Here is an 18,592-nt window from a genome sequence, read left to right as displayed (position 1 = left end):
TTTACCCATTTTAATGAAGAATGAGCTTTCAAAAGCTCTCATAAAATGTAGTATTAAATGTTAGGAAGGCTGCTAGATATATTTTGGCTTTTTTTAGGTGCATTATTCTAATGTGGATGTGAACTACCAGACATTTTTCCAGCCACTGCCTCACTGTTTTTAACAATAAATTAAACTGTACAGCCCATGGACCAAAGTGGCACTATTACTGGAAAAAAAAAAAAAGCAGGATTTTTCCGAATCCTGGTCAAACCCTTCAAGTATAGAAATAATCACCTACATGAGCCTACAAGTATAGGTTCATCTTTTGATAATATTTTACAGTTTACATATACACCGCGGTCCTTCAAGTTACACTATTATTTTTTTCCAGGACCAACATTGTAACTTATAAGCAGCGCCATAGCTAGGCTTCCCTTTACCCCAGGGCAAAGATTTAGTTTGCTGCCCCCATCTCTGTATTAAAATATCATGGCCAAGGCAAAGTGGCTTGTTGGCATCCCCCCCCCCCCAAATCCTTCACCCAAGGCAAATTCCCAAGTAGAACCCCCCTAGCTATGCTCTGGCTTAAAAATATTATAATTTGAGATCATAACTCTGGAAAACTGGTAATTGGTTTCTAAACCCCTAAAATGTCAACTCAAGATGAAGATTAAAGGAAAATAAGCGGATATATAAAACAGATAATGTCTCACATATTATAATCAGGAGGAGCTGAAGGAAGCCGTTAAATCGTTTTCTATTTTGAGGACAAGGGATTCTTCAGGGTCATTGTACATCAAACAGGGTACCAGAAATTAAAATGGAGTCATCCTCACCTGCAGGGAGGTAACTAGGAAAGACTGGGCCCCATAGCAAACTTTTGACTGGGGACCCCCCTCCACTGGGTAGTGCCTCCCTATAGATTCCACCACACAGCGCCCCCCTATAGATAGCACCATACACAGCCCCCTGTAGATAGTGCCATACACAGCCCCCTGCAGATAGCACCATACACAGCCCCCTGTAGATAGCGCCATACACAGCCCCCTGTAGATAGCACCATACACAGTCCCCTGTAGATAGCACCATACACAGCCCCCTGTAATGCCTTACAGCCCCCTGTAGATAACGTCTTACAGCCCCAAATCCCCCCTGTAGATAACGCCATACAGCCCCCCTGTAGATTCCGCCATACAGACCCCCTGTAGATAACACCATACAGACCCCCTGTAGATAACGCCATACAGACACCCCCTGTAGATAACGCCATACAGACCCCCTGAAGATAACGCCATACAGAGTCCCCCCTGTAGATAACGCCATACAGAGTCCCCCCTGTAGATAACGCCATACAGAGTCCCCCCTGTAGATAACGCCATACAGAGTCCCCCCTGTAGATAACTCCATACAGACCCCCCGGTAGATAACGCCATACAGACCCCCCCCTGTAGATATCGACATACAGACCCCCCCCTGTAGATAACGCCATATAGCTCCTCCCCCCCAAAAAAACGGCCTATAGTTTGTCCTACAAAAGAGATGTATCCCCTACATGTGTGATCGCTGGCAGCGATAAGGAGAACGGGGAACGAAAGTCCCCCAAAGTTCTCCATGACAAACCTTGGACTTCCGGCGTCTGCGCAGTTCAATAAAAATGAAAGGAGCACTGGTCACACATGCGCATAAGCGTGACCGGTGCGCAAGTCATGTCTATGGAGCTGCAGACAGACCCCGGAAGTCAGAGGTTTGTCATGGAGAACTTTGGGGGACTGTTGGTCCCCCGTTCTCCTTATTGCTGGGCGTCCCAGTGATCACACATCCTGTGGATAGGGGATGCATGTCTTTTGTAGGAACAACCCCTTCAGTGGCGTCGCGCTGTTTCAGCCATAGTAGCTGCTAGCGGAGCCTCTGTCTATTGGGGGGGGGGGGGCCGTGCCGGCGGGTGGCAGGGGCCCCCTCATGCTGCGGACCCCGTAGCAGCCGCTACGGCTGCTATAGCGGTAGTTACGCCACTGCTCACATGGTATCCATAGAGGTACCTCATCTTGGCAGGCAGCATAGCAGTACAATACAATACATACCGTATATCACTTTACTGTAGGCCCTAACAGATAGCAAGCAATTGCATGCACTTCCGTAATACAGCACTCACAGATTAACTCTACTTGACTTTAATGTGATAAACTAGTTTATAGGCATTTCATCAATAAAAAAATTAGATAGAAAGGAAGAAGGGACATCAAAACTGTACTGTGAAGAGTCGTGGCCTGAGCATGGCATGAGTATTTCTCGTTAGCTCTATTTCACGACCATCACGTCCAGTGGACATCTTGGTCTTTAACCTCTTAACGCCGAAGGACGGATATATCTGTCCTCTGCAGCTGCTAGTTCGCGCAGGAGGACGGATATATCTGTCCTGTGATGGCGCGGGTACTGAGACTGTACCCACGCGATCAGCGGCAGGAGCACGGCTGTTATACACAGCCTGGCTCCTGCTGCTATACACAGCCTGGCTCCTGCTGCAACTGCCGGAATCGAAGTGCGCTCCGATTCTGGCAGTTTAACCCATTAAATGCCGCTGTCAATAGTGACAGCGGCATCTAATGTGTTTGACAGAGGGAGGGAGCTCCCTCTGTCACCCGATCGGCACCCCCGCAAAGAAATCGCGGGTCGCCGTCGGGTTTCCATGGCAGCGGGGGTCTAACAAAGACCCCCAGGTCTGCCTTCAGCATCTGCCTGTTAGGCGATGTCGGAGGCATGACCTAACAGGTTGCCTGTCAGTTTTACACTGACAGGCAATAATGCTTTGGTATACTAAGTATACCGAAACATTATATATGCGATCAGTAGATCGCATAGTGAAGTCCCCTGGTAAATAAAGTTGGTGAAAAAAAAAAATCATTATTACTGTGAAAATCAAATAAAACTACTTTTTTTTGCCCAAAAAGTGGTTTTATTTAGTAAAAGTGTCAAAACAAATCACACATACACATATATGGTATCCCCGCGATCGTTACAACTTGAACAATAAAATGAACACAATAATTAAACTGCCGGATGAACGGCGTCCAAAAAAAACGCAAAAAACAACGGCAAAATTCGCTCTTTTCTCCCATTCCCCCATAAAAAATTAAATAAAAGTTAATCTATAAGTCCTATGTAGCCCAAAATAGTACTAATGAAAACTACACCTTGGCCCGCAAAAATCAAGCCCCCATACGGCCACATTGATGGAAAAATAAAAACGTTACGGCTCTTGGAATGCGGCGATGCAAAAACAAGTAATTTTTTTCTAAAAGGCTTTTTATTGTGCAAACGTAGGAAAACATATAAAACCTTTACATATTTGGTATCCCTGTAATCGTGCTGACCCATAGAATAAAGTGAAGATGTTATTTACGCTGCATAGTAAACGGCGTCAATTTATAACGTGAAAATCAATGCTGGAATAGCTGCTTATTTTCAATTCTCTCCTAAAATAAAGTTAATAAAAGTTAATCAATATGTTATAAGCATCTAAAAATGGTACAATTACAAAATACAACTCGTCCCGCAAAAAACAAGCCCTTATACGGCTATGTCGATGGAATAAAAATAAAGTTACGACTCTTGTAATGCAACCATGAAAAAGCAAAAAGTAATCCTTGGTCATTAACGTGCAAAATGGCCTGATCATTAAGGGGTTAAATAATATATGACTAAAGGCATTATACTTCCCCTGAACACACTGAAAGGTTTCACACTGCGTTAAGTGCTGAAATGCTGGTCAGGCATACTACCATACAGAAGAGCCATGGCCTCAATTTCCAGGCACCCAGCCTAAAGACTACAACAGGCCTGCACCAGAATCGCAGGCCCTCTTCTGTCTACCCGACAATTAAGTGGATTTATAGGCAGCCACATGAGCCAACACTGCCAACCGCTGCAAGCTATGTTGGCACCTGATTTCACTGCCGTACTGCAGCTACTCACCTGTGGCTCGTGGTGCAAACAAGGGGGGAATCGTGGTTATCCTTTCACACTGACCAGGTGAAATCCCAATATACTGGCTATTAATGTTGCCCAACCTCACTGGAAGCCCACTGAATGGGCTGAATAGTGAGTTTGTTCCTCTGGCCTGCTTTGTCACCTTAGTGAGATCTTATAACATGCCCATAGCAAATTTCCCTTGAAACGGCATTTGAAAGCCAAGCCTTAAAACTTACCTATCCCTTCAGGTGACTCTTCAGAAAAATATATCATATGTGTGTACATGAGAAATAACACTATTTCTGGCAAATGCTACATGGAGGAAGGTTACTCAGGTGCAAAATACTAATGAACTTCCACTCTCACCTACTATTCTTGAGGGGGGTGGGAGCTTAGTATTAACATTGCACACAGATAAAGCTAATACAAGGGTACCAGTCACACGGTTATGTGTAGTGCACCATGTCGGCTTGCAGCCTATTAATCACACCCATAATACTAGATTAGCCAGGCTGCCCACACTATCTATGTGCACCCCACTAAGTACTGACACCCCATTATTCACCAGCATTAAAAAGCCTGACTGCATCCTGAAAAAATATCCATGATAAACATGAGGTATTAGTCGATATTTTAGCCAGGTCTCAGTGCATGTTACAGCTGCTCTGTATACGGAATACAAAGCAGCTGTATCTCAAAAAATAAACCTAATTTTTAATAAAAAGTGTTTAGAAAGTTGAACAAAACACACTGATATAAAAAAAACTCAAAGGTGTACACAGACCTTACTAATGTGATGCACAAATTTACAACCCTTTTGGATGACTTGGGAGACTGAGTATATCACATAGCGAAGAAAATGGCGAAATACGTATCTGCCCATAATACTCTAGTGGATGCCCATACCTCAGCGGAAGGTAACATTTATATCAAAGCCAGGCTAGCAGATATGGAAGACCGCTCACGTTGCAACAATGTCAATTTTAGGGGCATACCATAATCTGTCTCAAATGCTGAATTCACACAATATCTGCCAAAACATATACACACCCCTTTTAACTTCCGCCTCGCAACTGTATCTAACCATAGACAGAGCCCGTTGACTCCCTAAACCAACCTCTGTACCTGAAAACAAGCAAATAGATGTGTAAGCCCGCATATACTTCTGTAAGACCAAAGAAAACCTCAGTTTTCCTGGCTGCCTGTCTGCAGCCCGGAACCTTTTTTAGCTGTCTCACTTTTCATTGACTTATTCCAAGCTATGATCTAAGAGAGCAGAAACCCATCACCTATTAAAACTGCTCTGAGCAAAAATGATACACAGTACAAATAGGGTTTTCCTATCAAGCTAATCCTTAACAGGGCTGGTTCCACCTTCAATATTAGATCACCCGAAGCGGGCCTCAAACTGCTGGAAAAGTGGAATAGTCACATTTCGGACACCACCTCTTTCAGGGACAGATTTGCACATGCCATTATAACTAAGGATTGGACGACATTCTCCAAAAAAGTCTGACACGACTTTAAAAGTGGACACCCTTCTAAAATAATAACTGAAGCAGTCACTTTTTTGTACCCATTGTATGCTTTACTATGTTTTCATTCCATGCATGGCCTATACCTGAAATGTCCTCACCAAACAGACATACAAAGTCTCCAGAAAGCTCAAATCTACTACTCTTCTTTCAAGTTTGAATTTGGTAATATCCAATATTCAACAAACTCCGATATCACTGCACTGATGCATGTCTAGATGAATTTTTTACTTTTAAACCTTCCTAGTTGTAGAAAGAATTTAGGGGCTCTAATGCAGATGTCTTGTGTATCCAAAAGACTCACTTGTTTATCACTAGGGAACATAGACTCCTTCACCCTGCTTTTCCTACCATATTTTATGCTCATACAACCACAAAAACGTGAGTGACTATTGCCAATAATAGTTCCTCTAGAGCAGGGGTCTCAAACTCGGCCGGGTAAGTGGGCCGCATATAGAAAAAATGGGAAGTTGACGGGCCGCATTACTTTCAAATTTGATACAATACAAAATTATTGTTAATCAATTAGTTATTTGAACTACTAGAACACTATATTACTAGAATAATAATACTACATTACTATAATAATAGCGCTAGGTTTAAAATTTGAGATATTTCTCCACGTGCTTATTTCAACAATCCAGCTTTCCAGTTTGTGTCGCTAAATGCAGTCCGGCGGCTCAGCTAGCACACATGTCAAGATTGGGCAGCCCCTTTTTAGATAGTGCCGCAGAGCCCTCTGTGGATGCTGCCGCAGTGCCCTCTGTGGATGCTGCCGCAGTGCCCTCTGTGGATAATGCAACACACCCCTAGATAAGGCCACAGTGCCCTCTGTAGATAAGGCCACAGTGCCCTCTGTAGATAAGGCCACAGTGCCCTCTGTAGATAAGGCCACAGTGCCCTCTGTAGATAAGGCCACAGTGCCCTCTGTAGATAAGGCCACAGTGCCCTCTGTAGATAATGCAACACACCCCTAGATAATGCCAGTGTCCTCTTCAGATACTGCCACACACCCACTTGTAGAGGCTGCCACAGTGCCCTCTGTAGAGGCTGCCGCAGTGCCCTCTGTAGAGGCTGCCACAGTGCCCTTTGTAGAGGCTGCCACAGTGCCCTCTGTAGAGGCTGCCCCAGTGTCCTCTGTAGAGGCTGCCCCAGTGCCCTCTGTAGAGGCTGCCCCAGTGATGTCAGGGGCTTGCCCAGAGCTGGAGTCCCGGAGCAGAGCCGCTTCTGGCACTCTGCCTGGGATTCCAGCTCTGCTCCTGACATCACTGTCCATATATGGACAGAGATGTCAGGGGCAACCCCAGAGCTGGAGTCCCAGGCATAGCGCTAGTAGGCTCTTCCCGGGACTCCAGCTGTGCTCCTGACATCACTGGGACTCCTGCTCTGGGGAAGACCCTGACATCATTGTCGATGTATGGACAGCGATGTCAGAGGCTTCCCCAGAGTCCCGGAGCAGAGCCGATAATAGCGCTCGGCCCGGGATTCCACTCTGGGGAAGACCCTGACACACTGTCCATATATGGGCAGCGATGTCAGGGAATTCCACAGAGTCCCGGAGCAGAGCCGATACTAGCGCTCTGCCCGGGACTCCGCTCTGGGGAAGACCCTGACACACTGTCCATATATGGGCAGATATGTCAGGGAATTCCGCAGCGTCCCGGAGCAGAGCCTATACTAGCGCTCTGCCCGGGACTCCGCTATAGGGAAGACCCTGACATACTGTCCACATATGGGCAGCGATGTCAGGGAATTCCACAGAGTCCCGGAGCAGAGTCTGTACTAGCGCTCTGCCCGGGACTCCGGCTCTGGGGAAGCCCCAGACATCGCTGTTCATATGTGGGCAGCGATGTCAGGGAATTCCACAGAGTCCCGGAGCAGAGACGACACCAGCGATCTGCTCGGGACTCCGGCTCTGGGGAAGCCCCAGACATCGCTGTTCATATGTGGACAGCGATGTCAGGGAATTCCACAGAGTCCAGGAGCAGAGCCGACACCTGCGCTCTGCTCCGCTCTGTGCAAGACCCTGACACACTGTCCATATATGGGCAGCGATGTCAGGGAATTCCACAGAGTCTCGGAGCAGAGCCTGTACTAGCGCTCTGCCCGGGACTCCGGCTCTGGGGAAGCCCCAGACATCGCTGTTCATATGTGGACAGCGATGTCAGGGAATTCCACAGAGTCCAGGAGCAGAGCCGACACCTGCGCTCTGCTCCGCTCTGGGCAAGACCCTGACACACTGTCCATATATGGGCAGCGATGTCAGGAAATTCCACAGAGTCTCGGAGCAGAGCCTGTACTAGCGCTCTGCCCGGGACTCCGGCTCTGGGGAAGCCCCAGACATCGCTGTTTATATGTGGACAGCGATGTCAGGGAATTCCAGAGTCTCGGAGCAGAGCCGATACTAGCGGCTCTGTGTCCCAAGGGCCGCAGATGACAGCCCCAGGGGCCGCATGCGGCCCGCGGGCCGCGTGCTTGAGACCCCTGCTCTGGAGTCACTTACTGTTGACTCTAGATGAACATATATAATTTTGGTGTATAATCTCAACAACCGCAACACCTTTCCAGTATCTATACACCTTATAACTCCCAAATATCATTCCTGAATAAATTGCAAAAAAATGTAAGAAAATTGATAGAGATAGTCTATTGTATAAACATTATATCTGACCCAACCCTGGATACTACTACCAAAAATAGGAGCATTTTCTCTACTCTGTTGCTTTAGTTATACTCTACTGACTTTTCTGATGTTTGGAGATATCTACATTCCATTGAGATTGATTACACATTCTATGTGCATGCACATCTTACATACACTAGGATTTATTATTGTATGACAGATAAATGATTGCTTTAACACATATGAGATGACAAGGCTTTTATTAGAGATATCCTCATTAAACAAAACACATAATTAAAGAAAAAAAAGGCCGCAACAACTGCAACAAAGGTCCCCAAAATATTCAACTCATTGTGATATATAGCAAACCAGGGATAACGTTTGCGCTCTCCTTTTTTACAAGTTTGAATGAAATTAGAACAAACTAAAAATAATCTATTATATCTTAACCCCTTAAGGATGCAGCCTAGTTTGGGCCTTAAGGCTCAGAGCCCATTTTTCAAATCTGACATATTTCACTTTATGTGGTAATAACTTTGGAATGCTTAAACCTATCCAAGCGATTCTGAGATTGTTTTCTCATGGGACATTGTGCTTTATGTTAGTGGTGAAATTTTGACGATATATTCAGTGTTTATTGGTGAAAAATTGCAAAATTTAGAGAAAATGTATAAAAAATAGCATTTTTCAGAATTTAAATGCATCTGCTTGTAAAACAGATGGTTATACCACCCAAAATAGTTACTAGTTCACATTTCCCATATGTCTACTTTAGATTGGCATCATTTTTTGAACATTTTTTTATTTTTCTCTTACGTTACAAGGCTTAGAACATAAACAGCAATTGCTCATATTTTTAAGAAAATTTCAAAAGCCTTTTTTTTAAGGTACCTGTTCGGTTCCAAAGTGGCTTTGAGGGGCCTATGTATTAGAAACCCCCATAAACATCCAATTTTAGACCCCTCAAAGTATTCAAAACAGCATTTAGAAAGTTTATTTAACCCTTTAGGCATTTCACAGGAATTAAAGCAAATTTCATTTTTCTTGCTGAATTTCAATTGTATTAATTTTTTTTCTGTAGCACAGAAGATTTTACCAGAGAAACACTACTGAATATGTATTGTCCAGATTCTGAAGTTTTTAGAAATGTCCAACATGTGTCTCTAGTGCGCTCGTGGACTAAAACACTAGCCCCAGAAGTAGAGATGAGCGAACCGGGACAACCGAACCTGGTTTCCGTCCGAACTTCCGGAAAAGTTCGGTTCGCAGCGAATCCGAACTTCACGGGGTTTGGCCGAACCCGTTTTGACCGAACCCGGTCAAAAATATTATACAAATCGGCAGCCACTTGTCTCTATCAATCACTGATAGAGAATAGAGGCTGCTGAATAAAAATAAAATAAAAAGCATTTCATACGTACCCGGTCGTTGTCTTGGTGACGAGTCCCTCTTCTTCCTCCAGTCCGACCTTCTTTTCTGACGCGGCAGCCTGTGATTGGCTGCAGAGGCCTCTGCAGCCTGTGATTGGCTGCAGAGGCCTCTGCAGCCTGTGATTGGCTGCAGCAGTCACATGGGCTGTATCGTCATCCAGTAATGTCGGGCCGGATGTCGAGAGGGACGCGTCACCAAGGCAACGGCCAGGAGACCGGACTGGAGGAAGCAAAAAAGTTATCGGTAAGTATGAACGTCTTTTTTTTTTTACAGGTTACTCTATATTGTGATCGGTAGTCAGTGTCCAGGGTGCTGAAACAGTTACTGCCGATCAGTTAACTCTTTCAGCCCCCTGGACAGTGACTATTTACTGACGTCGCCTAGCAACGCTGCCGTAATGATGGGTGCACACATGTAGCCACCCGTCATTACGGGGCCTCATACACACGACCGTAAAAACACCCGTTATTACGGGTCGTAATTACGACCCAAAATAGCGGGCCCATAGACTTCTGTTAGCCACGGGTACCTTCCCGTTTTTTCACGGGAAGGTGCCCGTGCCGTTAAAAAGATAGAACATGTTCTATTTTTTTATTTTACGGGCCGTGCTCCTATACTTTATAATGGGAGCACGGCTCGGAAAAACGACCGGCTGCCCATGGCCGGCCATGCTCATCTCCTAAAATACTCTGTGTAGCCTTAAGCTCTGTGGACAGGTCAGGATCCTGTTTCTTTTAAATGCTGCTAGGGAACCCGCTCGATCCACTATATAAGGCTGCGCTACAGTGCAGCATTTAAAAGAAACAGGATCCTGACCTGTCCACAGAGTTTAAGGCAGCACAGAGTATTTCAGGAGATGAGCGTGCAGATTCAGTGCTGCTGTGAACTCTGCTCTTACCATTACTTAGCTCTCAGTCTGTTACCTCTCCTCCACTACTGTTCTCAATAACACCTTCATGATTTGCAAGTCACCACGTAATGGTAAGAGCAGAGTTCACAGCAGCACAGAGTATTTCAGGACATGAGCATGCGGATCTTGTGCGGGGTGGTGACTTGCCAATCATGTGAAGGTGTTATTGAGGACAGGAGTGGAGGAGAGGTAACAGACTGAGCTACATAATGGTAAGAGCAGAGTTCACAGCAGCACAGAGTATTTCAGGAGAGGAGCGTGCAGATTCTGTGCTGCTGTGAACTCTGCTCTTACCATTACGTAACTCTCAGTCTGTTACCTCTCCTCCACTACTGTTCTCAATAACACCTTCATGATTGGCAAGTCACCACGTAATGGTAAGAGCAGAGTTCACAGCAGCGCAGAGTATTTCAGGAGATGAGCGTGCGGATCTTGTGCGGGGTGGTGACTTGCCAATCATGTGAAGGTGTTATTGAGGACAGGAGTGGAGGAGAGGTAACAGACTGAGCTACGTAATGGTAAGAGCAGAGTTCACAGCAGCACAGAGTATTTCAGGAGAGGAGCGTGCAGATTCTGTGCTGCTGTGAACTCTGCTCTTACCATTACGTAGCTCTCAGTCTGTTACCTCTCTTCCACTACTGTCCTCAATAACACCTTCATGATTGGCAAGTCACCACGTAATGGTAAGAGCAGAGTTCACAGCAGCACAGAGTATTTCAGGTGATGAGCGTGCGGATCTTGTGCGGGGTGGTGACTTGCCAATCATGTGAAGGTGTTATAGAGGACAGGAGTGGAGGAGAGGTAACAGACTGAGAGCTACGTAATGGTAAGAGGAGAAGTTCACAGCACCACAGAATCTGCACGCTCCTCTCCTGAAATACTCTGTGCTGCTGTGAACTCTGCTCTTACCATTACGTGGTGACTTGCCAATCATGTGAAGGTGTTATTGAGGACAGGAGTGCAGGAGAGGTACAACTGAGCTACGTAATGGTAAGAGCAGAGTTCCCAGCAGCACTGAATCTGCACGCTCATCTCCTGAAATACTCTGTGCTGCCTTAAACTCTATGGACAGGTCAGGATCCTGTTTCTTTTAAATGCTGCACTGTAGCGCAGCCTTATATAGTGGATCGAGCGGGTTCCCCAGCAGCATTTAAAAGAAACAGGATTCTGATCTGTCCACAGAGTTTAAAGGGTTATTCCCAAGTTGATAAATGTGGCGAGATACCAGGCGAGACACCAGTCGCACGGTATGTGTATATATATATATATATATATATATATATATATATGTGTGTGTTTGTGTATGTGTGTATTTGTGTATATATGTGTGTTTAGGTATGTGTCTTTGTCTGTTTTTGTTTTTATATGTGTTTGTGTATGTGTGTGTGTGTGTGTTTATGTGTGTTTGTGTATATATGGGTGTGTTTGTGTATATGTGTTTGTGTATATGTTTGTGTATATGTGTGTGTATATATGGGTGTATTTGTGTATATGTTTGTGTGCAGATGTTTGTGTGTGTGTGTTTTTGTATATGTGTGTGTTTGTGTATATGTGTGTGTTCGTGTATATGTGTGTGTTTGGATATGTGTGTTTTTGTTTGTATATGTGTGAGTTTGTGTATGTGTGTGTGTTTGTCTGTTTATGTGTGTGTGTGTGTGTGTATCTTGTTGTGTTTGTGTATATATGTGTGTGTTTGTGTATGGTTGTTTGTTTGTGTGTGTGTGTGTATATATGTGTGTAGGTGAGTAGAAGTATTGGTATCGTTCACATTGATAACTGTTTTTTTATGTTGTTGCAGATTTTGATGTACCGATTGGACTACATCTTCGATTCGTTGGACTACTGCATAGAAGTTTTTTCAAATTTTAATAAAATGGTTAACGAGGGTTTTGTTGGGGATTTCTTATTTCAATAAAAAAGAATTGTCTTTGTGTTTTTTTTAAAACTTTATTAGTGCCTAGATAATGGCAGTTGGCTGATTGACAGCGTCCATTATTAAGGCGGTACTTAGTGTTAGCCGATGCAGAGGCTAGCACTAACCACCCATTATTACCCCGGTACCCACCACCACCAGGGGTGCCGGGAAGAGCTTGGTATGATCCAGTACCCGACCATCTGTTGTGATGAACGGGTACTGGGGCGGCCGTAGGCTGGTATTATGAGGCTGGGAAGGGCCAAAAACAGTGGACCTTCCCACCCTTGTAATGCTAGGCTGCTGCTGCTGTGTTGTATCAGGCTGGTTATAAAAATGGGGGGGACCCCCACGTCGTTTTTTTTTTTTTCAATTTAACAAATTTAACAATAGACGTGTAAAGGATCTGCCAGGCACTACGTCTGTGGAGACTCCCAGGGTTAATCAGTCGACACCTGAGGCCAGACCTCTTAGACTGACACCGGCTCCCACCAATCAGGGTGGCAGGCTCAGGAGTGGGAGAGCCTATCGCGGCCTGGTCAGTCAGAGTTAGCTCCGCCCCCTGTCCATTTATACCTGCAGTTTTCTCTTCCTCATTGCTTGTTATTCTTTTGGATTCCTGGCCCCACTGCTGCTTGCTCCAGCCTGCTTCTGCCGTGCTTCTGCCTTGCTGCAGTTCTCCTTGACTTGACTTGCTTTGCTTTGCTTTGCCCCTGGCTTGCTTCTGTCTCCGTGCCCGCTCGGGTTACTCACTTCGTCCTGGTCCTGACTGTTCGTTCGCCGCTCCGTTTCCTCGTGGCGTTCCGTGGCTACTGCCCCTTCCCTTGCGTGTTCCCTGTTTGTTTTCCTGTGCACTTAGACAGCGTAGGGACCGCCGCCCAGTTGTACCTCGTCGCCTAGGGCGGGTCGTTGCAAGTAGGCAGGGACAGGGCGGTGGGTAGATTAGGGCTCACTTTCCCTTCACCTCCTTCCTGCCATCACAGAATAACAAGCCCTTACCTAGTCTACCATTTCTCCTACGCTGTCGCTATCATGGACCCCCTTGAGACCCTGACCCAGCAGATGCATGGCCTCTCCCTACAGGTCCAGGCCCTGGCCCAAAGGGTTGGGCGCACCACCTCACCTCTAGAACCCGACCTCAAGTTACCTGACCGGTTTTCAGGGGACCGTAAGACGTTTCTCTCCTTCCGGGAGAGTTGCAGACTATATTTCCGCCTTAAGCCCCACTCCTCAGGTTCCGAGAACCAGCGGGTGGGTATCATCATATCCCGACTCCAGGAAGGGCCCCAAGAGTGGGCCTTCTCCTTGGCTCCTGACGCCCCTGAACTTTCCTCTGTTGATCGTTTTTTCTCTGCCCTCGGACTCATTTACGACGAGACTGACAGGACTGCTTTAGCCGAGAGTCAGTTGGTGACCTTACGTCAGGGTAGGAGACCGGTTGAGGAATACTGTTCTGATTTTAGGAAGTGGTGCGTAGCTTCTCAGTGGAACGATCCGGCCCTAAGGTGCCAGTTTAGGTTAGGATTATCTGACGCCCTGAAGGATCTGCTGGTTAGCTACCCCTCGTCTGACTCTCTTGACCAGGTTATGGCCCTAGCAGTACGACTTGACCGACGTCTCAGGGAACGTCAGCTAGAACGCTTCAGTGTGCTCCCCTCTGACTTTTCTGCGATCCCCCCCGAGGTCCCGCCTCCTCGCCCCTCCACGGAGGACTCGGAGGTACCTATGCAACTCGGGGCCTCCATGTCCCCTCGACAACGTAGGGAGTTTCGCAGAATGAACGGTCTCTGCTTCTACTGTGGGGACGACAAGCATCTACTGAACACCTGTCCCAGGCGCAAGAATAAGAAGCCGGAAAACTTCCGCGCCTAAGTGATCATCGGGGAGGTCACTTGGGCGCACAGGTATTTCCCGTTAATGTGAAACGCAATAAAATTTTGCTTCCCTTTCAGGTCTCGTTTGCTGGCCGGTCTGCCACGGGCAGTGCTTTCGTGGATTCTGGCTCATCTGCTAATATCATGTCTGTGGAATTTGCTATGTCTCTAAAGATGCCTTGTATTGATTTACCTTATCCTATCCCTGTAGTAGGAATCGACTCTACTCCCCTTGCTAATGGTTATTTTACTCAGCATACTCCTGTTTTTGAACTCCTGGTTGGCTCCATGCATTTGGAGCAGTGCTCTGTACTGGTAATGCAGGGATTATCGTCTGATCTGGTTTTAGGCCTTCCCTGGTTGCAGTTGCATAATCCCACGTTTGATTGGAATACTGGGGATCTCACCAAATGGGGTAATGAATGTCTTATGTCATGTCTTTCTGTTAACTCTATTTCTCCCCGGGAGGAGGTAAACACGCTTCCTGAGTTCGTTCAGGACTTCGCCGATGTGTTTTCTAAGGAGGCCTCCGAGGTGTTGCCCCCCCATAGAGATTACGATTGCGCTATCGATTTGGTGCCTGGTGCCAAGCTTCCTAAAGGTAGGATATTTAATCTTTCATGTCCTGAACGTGAAGCCATGAGGGTGTATATCCAGGAATGCCTGGCCAAGGGTTTCATTCGCCCCTCGACTTCTCCTGTAGGTGCTGGCTTCTTCTTCGTGGGGAAGAAGGATGGTGGTCTTAGGCCGTGCATTGATTATCGTAACCTGAATAAGGTCACTGTAAGGAACCAGTACCCACTTCCTTTGATTCCGGATCTTTTTAATCAGGTTCAGGGAGCCCAATGGTTTTCTAAGTTCGATCTACGGGGGGCATATAACCTTATCCGCATCAAAGAGGGGGATGAGTGGAAAACTGCGTTCAACACACCCGAGGGTCATTTCGAATACCTGGTCATGCCCTTTGGGTTGTGTAACGCCCCTGCTGTCTTCCAGAATTTTATTAATGAAATCCTGAGAGAGTACCTGGGTAATTTTCTTGTTGTGTACCTTGATGACATACTGGTGTTTTCCAAGGACTGGTCCTCTCACGTGGAGCATGTCAGGAAGGTGCTCCAGGTCCTTCGGGAGAATAATCTGTTTGCTAAGACTGAAAAATGTGTCTTTGGGGTACAGGAGATACCATTTTTAGGGCAAATCCTCACTCCTCATGAATTCCGCATGGACCCTGCCAAGGTTCAAGCTGTGGCGGAATGGGTCCAACCTGCCTCCCTTAAGGCGTTACAGTGTTTTTTAGGGTTCGCCAACTATTACAGGAGATTTATTGCCAACTTCTCGGTCGTCGCTAAGCCTCTTACGGACCTTACCCGCAAGGGTGCTGATGTCCTCCATTGGCCCCCTGAGGCCGTCCAGGCCTTTGAGACTCTCAAGAAGTGCTTTATCTCGGCCCCCGTGCTGATTCAGCCCAACCAAGAGGAGCCATTTATTGTGGAGGTTGACGCTTCCGAGGTGGGAGTGGGGGCCGTCTTGTCCCAGGGTACCAGCTCCCTCACCCATCTCCGCCCCTGTGCTTACTTCTCTAGGAAGTTTTCGCCCACGGAGAGTAACTATGATATTGGCAACCGCGAACTTCTAGCCATTAAATGGGCTTTTGAGGAGTGGCGGCACTTCCTGGAGGGGGCCAGACACCTGGTAACGGTCCTTACGGATCACAAGAATCTGGTTTTCCTAGAATCGGCCCGGAGGCTTAATCCTAGACAAGCTCGGTGGGCACTATTCTTTACCAGATTTAATTTCTTGGTTACCTATAGGGCTGGGTCCAAGAATATTAAGGCTGATGCTCTGTCACGTAGTTTCATGGCCAATCCTCCTTCCGAGAAGGATCCCGCTTGTATTTTACCCCCTGGTATAATCGTCTCTGCCACGGATTCTGATTTAGCTTCTGATATCGCGGCTGATCAGGGTGCAGCTCCCGGGAACGTCCCTGGGGACAAACTGTTTGTTCCCCTGCAATACCGGCTGAGGGTACTCAGGGAAAACCATGACTCCGCTCTATCTGGTCATCCTGGCATCTTGGGCACCAAACACCTCATTACCAGAAACTATTGGTGGCCTGGGTTGCCTAAAGATGTTAGGGCTTACGTCGCCGCTTGTGAGGTTTGCGCTAGGTCCAAAACCCCTAGGTCCCGACCTGCGGGCCTACTACGTCCCTTGCCCATTCCCCAGAGACCTTGGACCCATATCTCCATGGATTTTATCACCGATTTGCCTCCATCTCAGGGCAAGTCGGTGGTGTGGGTGGTAGTCGACCGCTTCAGCAAGATGTGCCACTTTGTGCCCCTTAAGAAGCTACCTAACGCCAAGACGTTAGCTTCTTTGTTTGTGAAACACATCCTGCGTCTCCATGGGGCCCCAGTCAATATCGTTTCGGACAGAGGGGTACAATTTGTTTCCTTATTTTGGAGAGCCTTTTGTAAAAAGTTGGAGATTGATCTGTCCTTCTCCTCCGCCTTCCATCCCGAAACTAACGGCCAAACGGAAAGGACCAACCAATCCCTGGAACAATATTTAAGGTGTTTCATCTCTGACTGTCAATTCGATTGGGTCTCATTCCTTCCCCTTGCTGAATTTTCCCTGAATAACCGGGTCAGTAACTCGTCAGGGGTCTCCCCGTTTTTCTGTAATTTCGGGTTTAACCCAAGGTTCTCCTCCGTCTCCCCTGGTTGTTCCAATAATCCTGAGGTAGAGGATGTTCATCGGGAACTGTGCACTGTCTGGGCCCAGGTTCAGAAGAACCTAGAGGCGTCCCAGAGCGCACAAAAGATTCAGGCGGATAGTAGACGTTCTGCTAACCCCCGGTTTGTCGTCGGGGATTTGGTCTGGTTGTCGTCCAGGAACTTGCGCCTTAAGGTCCCGTCCAGGAAGTTTGCTCCCCGATTTATTGGGCCGTATAAGGTCATTGAAGTCCTCAACCCTGTATCCTTCCGTCTGGAGCTGCCCCCATCCTTCCGCATACACGACGTCTTTCATGCTTCCCTCCTTAAACGCTGCTCCCCGTCCTGGTCCCCCTCTAGGAAACCTCCTGTTCCCGTTCTCACCCCTGAGGGGGTGGAATTCGAGGTGGCCAAGATTGTGGACAGTAGGATGATCCAGGGCTCCCTCCAGTACCTGGTCCATTGGAGAGGATACGGGCCGGAGGAGAGGACTTGGGTACCTGCTCGAGATGTTCACGCTGGGGTATTGGTCAGGAGGTTCCACCTTCTCTTCCCCACTAAACCGGGTCCTCTTAGTAAGGGTCCGGTGGCCCCTCATAAAAGGGGGAGTACTGTAAAGGATCTGCCAGGCACTACGTCTGTGGAGACTCCCAGGGTTAATCAGTCGACACCTGAGGCCAGACCTCTTAGACTGACACCGGCTCCCACCAATCAGGGTGGCAGGCTCAGGAGTGGGAGAGCCTATCGCGGCCTGGTCAGTCAGAGTTAGCTCCGCCCCCTGTCCATTTATACCTGCAGTTTTCTCTTCCTCATTGCTTGTTATTCTTTTGGATTCCTGGCCCCACTGCTGCTTGCTCCAGCCTGCTTCTGCCGTGCTTCTGCCTTGCTGCAGTTCTCCTTGACTTGACTTGCTTTGCTTTGCTTTGCCCCTGGCTTGCTTCTGTCTCCGTGCCCGCTCGGGTTACTCACTTCGTCCTGGTCCTGACTGTTCGTTCGCCGCTCCGTTTCCTCGTGGCGTTCCGTGGCTACTGCCCCTTCCCTTGCGTGTTCCCTGTTTGTTTTCCTGTGCACTTAGACAGCGTAGGGACCGCCGCCCAGTTGTACCTCGTCGCCTAGGGCGGGTCGTTGCAAGTAGGCAGGGACAGGGCGGTGGGTAGATTAGGGCTCACTTTCCCTTCACCTCCTTCCTGCCATCACAAGACGGGTCCCCCACATTTTTAATAACCAGCCATATACAAGGCCGCAGCAGTCTGCCATTACATGGGTGGGAAGGGCCACTGGTTTGGTCCATTCCCAGGCTAATAACACTGTGTTGTATGTGGCTGGTTATGATAAATTGGGTGGAACCCCATGTCTTTTTTTTAAAAAATTAAAAATTAATAAATAATTTAAAAAAATGACGTGGGGTCCCCCCCACTTTTATAACCAGCCAGATACAACACAGCAGCAGCAGCCTAGCATTACAAGGGTGGGAAGGTCCACTGTTTTTGGCCCTTCACAGCCTCATAATACCAGCCTGCGGCCGCCCCAGAGCCCGACCATCACAACAGATGGTCGGGTACTGGATCGTACCTGGCTCTTCCCGGCACCCCTGGTGGTGGTGGGTACCGGGGTAATAATGGTGGTTAGTGTTAGCCTCTGC

This window comes from Rhinoderma darwinii, chromosome 3 (assembly GCF_050947455.1).
Source record: "Rhinoderma darwinii isolate aRhiDar2 chromosome 3, aRhiDar2.hap1, whole genome shotgun sequence".
NCBI classification, from domain to species: domain Eukaryota; kingdom Metazoa; phylum Chordata; class Amphibia; order Anura; family Rhinodermatidae; genus Rhinoderma; species Rhinoderma darwinii.
The sequence above is the reverse complement of the archived record's forward strand: the minus strand, read 5'-3'. Positions refer to the sequence as shown.